This window comes from Haliotis rufescens, unplaced genomic scaffold (genome assembly GCF_023055435.1).
Source record: "Haliotis rufescens isolate VD_foot unplaced genomic scaffold, xgHalRufe1.0.p SCAF_23, whole genome shotgun sequence".
Classification (NCBI taxonomy): domain Eukaryota; kingdom Metazoa; phylum Mollusca; class Gastropoda; order Lepetellida; family Haliotidae; genus Haliotis; species Haliotis rufescens.
Window position 1 is genome coordinate 5,760,358 of NW_025963924.1, and position 9,786 is coordinate 5,770,143.

General features: G+C 38.8%; 1 protein-coding gene across 1 annotated transcript in view; it reads right to left on the bottom strand.

Annotated features, from left to right (window-relative positions):
* The window catches only part of LOC124146514, a 43,169-nt gene extending 38,015 nt beyond the window's left edge, over window positions 1–5,154 (bottom strand). The window contains exon 1 of the mRNA XM_046516829.2: window positions 4,557–5,154. The gene's annotated coding sequence lies outside the window, so the exon portion shown is untranslated. The remainder of the gene's footprint in view (window positions 1–4,556) is intronic.
* Between the last annotated feature and the right edge of the window lie 4,632 nt (window positions 5,155–9,786).

Genomic DNA, 9,786 nt, shown 5'->3' on the forward strand with positions numbered 1-9,786 from the left:
TGCCAGAAACCTATGATAATGGGTTCGAATCCTAGATTCGCATTGTTAATGTTTCTTGGTTTGTTATGACCACACCCGTGTTCGTGGTTTCACGAACTTGGAAAACTTTCCGTATCAAGCTGACACATACCATCATATAACTGAAATACTTTGAAGTAGCGTTAAACCAACTTCTCTCTCATTTGGAAAGAACAATTCGTTATTAGAGTGAAAAAGTTGAAAATCCTATCTTCAAAAACTAGGGCTTTAGCAAGAGAGCTATTTCCGAAAAAAAGTTTTTTTTAACAGGAAAAGAGTTTAATTTTCTTTAATACCAAAAGTATACTGGCATCTTAAGTCCGTGCGTACGCTTGACCTCTGACGTCTTGTATCTATCTCTCACAGAAACCAGAGCGTTCTTTCTACATGCCTACCGTACTGGCCAAACAATACCGTCAGCACAGCTAAACATGCTCTAAGCAGAGACAGGAAGAGTTGTTTAAACGCTTAGCAGTTGTAGCGAGGGAGAGCGCCGCAAACCGGTGTATGTTGACATGCGCATTGCTGGAAAATTCCTGGTCTACTACGCTGAGAGATGTTGGGGTTATTTCACTGTGTTATGGTCAGCTTGGTGTATTCCACACCACATTGCGTCCTATCTAACCCCAATCTAACCTCGCCCCGGCGTTGAAGCGTGTTGGTTTTGGGCTGTGTAATGGTTTAGCTGGGTGTCGTGGCGCATCAAGTCATGTGTTGTCCTACCGAAGGGGATGTCGCGGTTCCCTGCCCCGGCCCATCCACCCTCTTGCTTCAGCCACACCCCTGTAGCCTCACCCCCCACACACCTTTCCTCACTCACATCCCTGTAGCCAGCCTCACCCAATACACCTCTAATATCATCCACACGCGTCTCTCCACATTTACATCCTTGTAGCCGCACCCTCACACCAACTCTAACCTCACCTCACCCCCCTCCCTCCGCCCCCGCCTTTCCCACTCACACCCCTGGTCACCACCCCCTTTGTACACTCACACCCCTGTAGCTTCAACTCCCCCTGCACACCCTGCAACCCCCTCCCGACTTGCACTCAAGCCCTGATTGGTGGTGCCCTACCCCCTCCCCCAACCCTTTATTTTGTACGTGCACAATTTCCCAAGTCCAAAACTTAGGTACATTTAATAAGGTCAAGAAGCGCAATACATGGATACAAGACATGCCCTACCACTGCAGCAGACCCACCCGCCTTAGAGTATGAAACTTCCATCAATAACAATGAATCATACTAGACTAGTACTGATTTCACTTACAATATAGTAAATACATTTGGCTAATCGAGACTGTCCTGAATTAACTGGACAAATATAAACGTACTGGGATGTACATACGATAGTAGATACAAATTTCTTTAATAAGTATATTTCGGACAAATCATTTAGAACATGAAATTCGGCTTCTCACACAATGGACAAAGTCGCTGTTCCTACAGTAATTTCGGTTTTGTCCATGTACCCTTTTCAATCATAACATACGACTAAAAAGTTAAAGATCATCTGATCCATTCATATTACTATACTAAATCTGTCATATGCTAGGACAGATTAACTATAAAATATAAAAGAATCATTAACTCTTTCAGAGTAGGATATATGTGAGCTTAGTCTGAATCGTGAAAGGGATGTCCTGTACTTTGTAATGTTAATATTCTTGAGATACATTTCAAATACAGTATATGGATTCTTTCAAAAATAAATACTCAGGTTTCTAGGTAGTCTGGCATACGCATGTATATGTATATGCACATGTATATCGTGGATTGTCTGTTTAAATTCCGATAAAAAGCCAACATACTTTACGATAGATTGGAAAACCAAACATAACCAAATCCGTACTAATTTGAAACATCTCTGATCAAAGTGACTCAACTTTTTTAAGTATGATAGGTTAATTCTTTATTAGGTTTGATAAATAATACTGACATATCTATTTGGATCACCACTATTTACTAATCCGTTAATGATTAGGAGTAATACTCCTAATTCGCCATGTGTAAAAACTGACTGTGTAGAGGATTCAACACATAATATTTTGTTTCATAAATCTAAGGTGATCTCTCTCAATTCCCTTAGCTTCTCTGAATCCACACGTTGTGTAAAGAACAACCTTGCTGCTGCCCACCACGTTGTCAAGCACCAGACGTCCCCCAACCCCTCTCATTAGTGTCATCGTCGTCAGAACGCTCCTCAACGCGCCGTCTCGTCCCAGATGCATGGAAAGCAATTGTGCCGCCTACCTACCCATGTCAACAGTATAGCATAGGGAACAATACTGAGCAAATATGGGCATGTTATCAAATTAGATGCCCCTTCTGTTATTCCATACCCCCGGACTTGAGTATGCTTGAGGGGATGTTTGAAGGCGCGGGTTCTATAGATGAACACACTACACGACGACAGTGTCAACACAAACGTCAGCATTAACGTTGCGCGTAACGCGCACCGGAGATGGGAGGGGATTTTCAGGAAGCGTTTTCAGAATACTTTGCATTTTCCTATGCAGGGCATACGTCACGGAATACCAGCATATCCGCCAAACTCGTTGGATATGACAGCCTAGCCTCTATAACAAACATCGTTTGTTTTGTTTGGTGATATGAACAATTTCAGAAATGTTATTACGCTGATGAAAAGGAAATATGTCAATACTAGAAATAGGGAGGAATGGAAATAGCGACCTTGTAGAACACCAATATAGGAATTATTGTTGGTGTATTCAGACATATATAATCATAAACATGGTTGTTATTATTGGGGATGCAGGTGTTTGTAGAGGGTGGTCATGGTTTATGTAGATCAAATGTAAGAGACAGTGAGTCTAGCCGCGTCTATGGCTGCAAGGTTGACTCAAGGCCCGCCTCTAACCATGCCGTTGTAGGTGGACGTAGATTTGTCAGTTTGGCAATGGAACTTTTATCCACTTACTGTTTGCCTGAAATATTCTTAGGTTTAAAATACGAGTCGATCACGAGGAGGTTCATACAGCGAGTGAGTTCTGTTTTACGCCGCTTTATGCAATATTCCGGCAATATGGATCACCGTGGGGACATGAATTGGCTTCATTGTACCCATGTGGGTAATTGAACCCGGATGTGTGACGAACACAATGTGTTTATTGTGGTACCTCAATACATGTATATGTGCTGATTTCCTTTAAACCTCCAAAATTAGCGCGTGTATAATTATTTGTCTATATCTCTTTCGTGCATCTACGTACCCACGTAAATTATTGAACATTTACAACAAAGATATTGATATCTCATAGTTTCTATACAGTCGTTATTACTGGTGAAGGAAGGAAATAATGGTAAATTTCTCAAGGATATACACCTCTTGGCGTCCTATTGAAAAAATATATGTAAATGATCATTCGATTGAATATGTTCCCGTGAATTTTCAGGTGAACACGTGCTTTTTCATGTGTTTGTGACAGGTGTCACCGTTGGGACAGGATACACTCACCTTTTCGCGAACACCTGGTATCGTCACTATTTAATAGTGATTCATAAACACATGCTTATAATAGAGTCAGAATTGTACAAGTGATTTCTTACGGTTATGAACATGGTTTTGTCGCTTATATTTTTATATGATGCAGAATCATAGACAAGATCATTAATACAAAAATAGTTAACCATTTAAAAAACCTTTGAGTCTACAAGCCCGAACTGGGCTCCTAACATCATCTTCATTATATTTCATTAGTATATGGACTACCTGTATTTGGAGTAGATGGACTTTGGACTAGTGGCTAAATCAGGCTGAGACATTACTAAAGGTGCTTATACTTTTGTTGTAAATAAACATAGATGGATACTTCAAAGATAACATTTGACACATCTTTGAAAAGGGATATGTTATTGGGCAACCTATTGAATCAAAGTAACGTCTAATGAAGTATTCCGCTTTCAGTGCCCGAATGTTCTGGTGTGAAATGAGGGGCGGCAGGTGAACAGCGTTGTTTTTAATTAGTCAGGGAGCAGATCTTTCACCCATTTCGATTTTGTCTTGTGCCTTTATACGGCATTTAATGAAACCTTACGCAATGAAGATGGAATGTAAAATAAATATTTACGCTATACACATTGTGAAATTATTTTCGAAAACACTTTTGTATTTGAAAGCTTTGTAGTTTTAACATGTTTATGAATAGGGTTTTTTTCAATGGAAGAAAATGAATTTGTAATGTAATAATGCCTTTGTTGATGTCAGACAATATTTTTTTCTATTTTGTGCTATCGTTTCTAATTCACATTGACAGGATCATGACTGCTTCACCAAGGATTTAACACCCGAAGACTAAGTCGAATTTACATACTTGTAAATGTTTGGATACTTTAATAATTTATAAAGGTTTACATGCTTGGAAAATTGAATTCAGGAAGTTTAACAAGCATACCAAGTCTCATACAAAATTGTGTAACCAGTGATTGACTAAGCTTTGAAATAACTCGCAAACAATCTGAAATATAAAATTCAAATGGTTGGCAATTAAAGGTTCATAGTAAGATTAGTTAGCTTACCTTCTAGGGAAGGAAAGGGTTCAACACCACCGTCCAAGCAGTGTCCTGTCTGTGTACGACGCACCTTGTGTTAGACACCCAGGTTCCGGGTAGAGAAACACACTATCCCACCTGGACCAATGGCAAGTCCTATACCTTCAGTGGTTCTTCCACAACTGATGGGCTCGACCCAACCCGAGCTGAGCTCCACGTCTGACGTAACAGTACACACGGTGGCTGGATGAGCTAATGAAAGTGTTCCACCAGTGCCAGCCTGCCTTGACGCACACAGGTGAATTTAAAAAAAGATTGGGGATCGCTCCAGTATTTCTTTATCGATAGTTTTGGCGTTAAATCTCACTCCAATGACATGACACATCAATTAATTCAACGTTATTTTGTTTCGCCTTGGGAATGTTTCAGAGTAGCAGACGACACTGTCCGGTTGAAGTTTCCAGTTCTGAATCCGGCGTTGTAGCAGACGATCTAAATATCTGCTTCTGTGAAAGTCCTACTTATTTGACCATGTCGCCACAATGTAACAACGATCCGAAGTCTATCCAATACAGTCGAAGCATCTGTTTCTCCGAGCGAGCAGACGACGTTCACCTACGACGTCGGTCAGTGATCGTCTGCTGAACCTGGCGACGGACGTTCAGTATGAAGCCAGCCCTCTAACTGGTAAACACACGCAGGGACGGTTGACACTTTTTCTATTTTTACTTTTCCCTTCCATCTTACCTGGATATGACCAGTGGGCCTCACACCTGTAAGGCTGTGGTCACGTGATCCCCTCTCTTTTTTCCCCGCCCGGTGGCGCTATTTACTCTCGTCGTCTGCTGTTTGATCGCGAGTTTTTAGTGTTATTTGGAAGATTTCGTGTCAAACAGACAAGAACCGTTACGATACCGCGGCCACTTACGGACAAATATGCGGAGAAAGAAATTAACAGCGAAAGTATTTGAGCAGAAAACTTGCAACTCTTGCTCAGTTCATAAACAAACGTTTGAGAAAACAATGGAAGCATTGATATCACCAGGACTCTTCTCTCGCCATGCAAGCCAAGGTCACGAATAAACTGGACTCGGTTGTCTTCCGCATACACAGAGACCAGGGGGACTCCCCTTTCCCCATAACCCTTCACTGTCAATATCTAAAATCGAAAAGTCGGACCTAATTAGACTGTGGTTTTGTTTAAAAGAGAACGTTTCAATAAACCGAATTTGGCTCAAGCAATTTGTGAAAAGGAAATGGCACTGTTTGATAAATTCCCATATTTCTATTGAAAGATCTCTCAGGAAACGTGTTTTTCCCCAAAGTAACATTCTTGTTGAAAACAGACGAATATTGTCATTGTAGGGTTGTACCCCACACACCGGAATTGGAATTGGCGGTTTGTAACAGAGCTGATCAACTGTTAAGGCACGATGTTTCGAAATGTAGTCAGGTCGTTAACTTAACGTTTCCCTTTTCCAGTGCTATTCCAATACAGCCAAAATAATGTTCACAAAGTAAAGATGACCGCCTCCGTGGAGAAGTGGATAGAGCCGAAGGTCCGTGGTTCGACTCCCGGTTCCGTAATACCAAAAGACGTTAAAGATAATACTTGTTGTTACCCTGCCTGGCGCTCTGCTGCACTAAGTGGATAAACAAGGACTGGTCGTCATGAAGTCATTGTGCTGTATCTGAGTGGGGTTTCCCTGTGTCCCTGTTAAAACTGCGGCATGGTATCTCAGTAGACAATACAATTCCTAAAATGGAAGAAATATTATAGAGAATTTCAAAAAAGAATCACCCTTAATCATCCCTCTTCCATCAACTGGTGTTTCTGGAAGAGATCAACGTGATAATTCAAGTTCTATTCGCACTTGTTTTTTTAGTTGTTTTTTAACCAACCGTGTAAAATACATTTTCCCCTCAACCACACCGTTTGATCCCGAAGGTACCACGTACAACTAAAGTTGTTCAAATGATCCCAATTGTCAGATTCAAGGCCATACCCAACGTACATGCCATTGTGTATACCGAGTCTTTACAAAGTGAGGTACCCTTGGTCCTGGCAGCTCCGCCGTCACTGGTGGTGTGCATTGCTGCACTCAATATGTAATATGTGTATGTTTCACCGTTGGTTTCAAGGTCGACCGGCGCCATGAATCACCTGTATGTTTAGGCGAGTCTGGGCGACCACAGGGGCAGGACTTAATTCTCGGCCTTCCGCAAGGTCACGACTGACTATACATAGCACTGTCCACACAGCTTGAAAAACTACAGTACCGGTCAAATGTAAGTACACGAACATGATTCTCAGTGTTGTTGTATACTGTTTCAGTTTAACATTTTTTTTGTTATGTTGGATATGGCGAATATAAGCTTTGTTATATATTTACTGACTTACGTGATGATCGTGACTTCGGATCCCATATTCGTTCCGATAATGATCTTTAGTCAGCCAGCACTATACGAGTGCTCGTGGGTTTGTTGTGACATACGGTTGAAAGTGGCGTAGAACCAAACTCACTCACTCACATGTGGCAGCTGCATTCTTGGTCTAATGGATAGCGCGTCTGCCTGTGATTTTATCGAAAAAATACACGGTCCCCCGATTGTTGAAAAAAGTGCCTGCCACAAACAATACATTATAGCAAGGTATTTTTCTCTTAAAAAACAAGCTTTCAGTTTTAAACTTAAATTATCTGATTTTGTAGACCAATGTTTTATTGTGGAATAACCCACTTTTCGTTCTTCATTGTTCTTTGCGATTTAAACGCAAACAAAATTGAAGTCATTTATGTGAGTCTAGATTCTAGAGGCCATCAGTAAGCAGGAGTTACTGTATAATTAGTGAATCAGATTTAGAAAATCGCCATGCTATAGCTTTTTTTAACCATTATGACATTCACGAAATTGAACCTATTTAGAGATATATCAATTATATTATATTAAGTCATCATCAATATCAGAGAGACCACTAGAATCGTTCCACAAACTAAACAATGAAAATAAAGATGATTTTACAAAGGGGAACTTCCTTTTGCAGGTCACTGTACATGTCCAAAGTTGGACGGCTGAAGTGGCCGTCAGTCGTGTAATCCAGCAGATATATAGATGTTGGCAGACTGCGAGACACAGACAGCTGAGTAAGTGTTCAGGATTTTCTGTGGCTATTTTTTCTATGTTGACAGTGGAAGTTGGCCACCGATGTACAGAGTGGTCAAGAAGTTAGAACCCCTGTGTTAAAAATATCGCGAAATTGCCAAGACGGTTTGAGATTAGCTGAACACTGTCACTTGTACCTGGCTTTCACTAAATATTGCTGTGTTTACAGCTTGTTGCAATTGGTTAGCAACATTTTTCATATCTGAGGTGTATACTGGCGTATACATTAAATCATTTCCAAACATGCCGTCGCTTATTTTCAATGCGATTATCGATCATTTCTAAAGCTATTGTCGATCACTTCAAATTATATTGATATGTGATCATTTCGAACCTTATCGTCGATCATTAATAATCCTATTATCCTATCAATCGTCTATAATTTCAAAAGCTTTCGTCGATAATGTCTGACCACATTGTCTGTGATTTCGCCTCATGCTCTCGATAATTTCTGACCACATTGTCTATGATATCGCATCATGCTCTCAATAATTTCTGAATATATTGTGTATCATTTCACATCATGTTGTCGATAATGTCGTATCATATTGTCTGTAATTTCACATGATATTGTTGCCAATTTCTTACCATATTGTCTATAATTTCTCATCATGTTGTCGATAATTTCTAAACAGATTGTCCATCAACTCACATCACATATTGTCGATAATGTCTGATGATATTGTCTGTAATTTCCTACCATGTTGTCGTTAATTTCTTTCCATATTGTCTTTCATTTCACATCATATATTGTCGATAATGTCTGATGATATTGTCTGTAATTTCCTACCATGTTGTCGATAATTTCTTTCCATATTGTCTTTCAATTCGCAGCATATATTGTCGATAATGTCTGATGATATTGTCTAATTTTTATAATTTTTTAAAATCTTTTTTTTTATTATTCCATTTCATGTATATTGTTACAAGTGTAGGTATTAACATGTATATATATGACAGTATTAACACAAGTTATAGTTTTCATAGGTTAGGACAGGCAGGTTGTTTAGGATATGTCGTCTTCTCAAACTGAGAGGGAGATTATAAATATTTGTTTACAAGAAATAGATGATTACTAATTAACAGGTAGTATGTTTCATCTGCTTCGTTAGATTATGAGATGTAAGTTTTGCCATTTCTGAGCATATTGGTTAAATTGATTATTTTTTTTAGCGATAAAACTTTCCAAACAAATTGTGTCTTTTAGTAGTGAAAGAAATTGCTCGAAAGATAAATCTTGTTGTTTTATGTTTGATATGTAGATGAATCTTTTTGCTAGTATAATAATATGATTTGTTACATGGTTTTGAGTGGAAATACCAAAAAAGATATTAAGTTTCGAAAGGATAAAATTTGTTTGCAGGTTGTTATTTAGGAAGTTTTCAACTTTAAGCCAAAATTGTTGAACAGATTGGCAATCGAAATATACATGAGACATATCTTCAGAAGCAGTTTTACAGAAAGTACAATTATCTTCATCGACAAGTTTCATCTTGAATAATTCTTTCTTAGTGTAAATTATTCTGTTTATAAATCGATATTGAAAATCTAAACGTTTACAATCGCGCGTGCATTTTCTATAACATAGAAGTATATCTTTCCAATCCAAACCTTGAGGAAAAACCATATTCCAGTGTTCTAATGCTTTCGGTACAGTATCCTTCCTAATTAGTTCATCATAAAAAAGTCCTTGATTTTTTAACGTTATTAAAGAAGTGTTTACATATATTGTTCAGCTGAACTACATTAACATCAAGGGTTTTGTCTCTGATTTGAAATCTCCAACTCTTTGGAATATTGTTCAGTAATTTTTGAAGGTCTAGAAAAGTTCCCTGGATCTTATATTTTTGTTTGAAATTTTCAAAACTAAGAAAACCGTTGTAGTCGCAAAGGTCTCTAACACTCTGGACACCTTGATTAAACCAGTTTTTTATAATATAAGATGATTTAAATAAATGATTCAGCCAGAGTGGTTGATTCAGAATGTGTTCTAAATCATATTCATACAAACACATTTTTTGGTAAAATATCTTCCAAGCAGACAATACATCTCTCCATGTACAGCATTAGAACCAAGTTTGAAAAGATGTTTTAG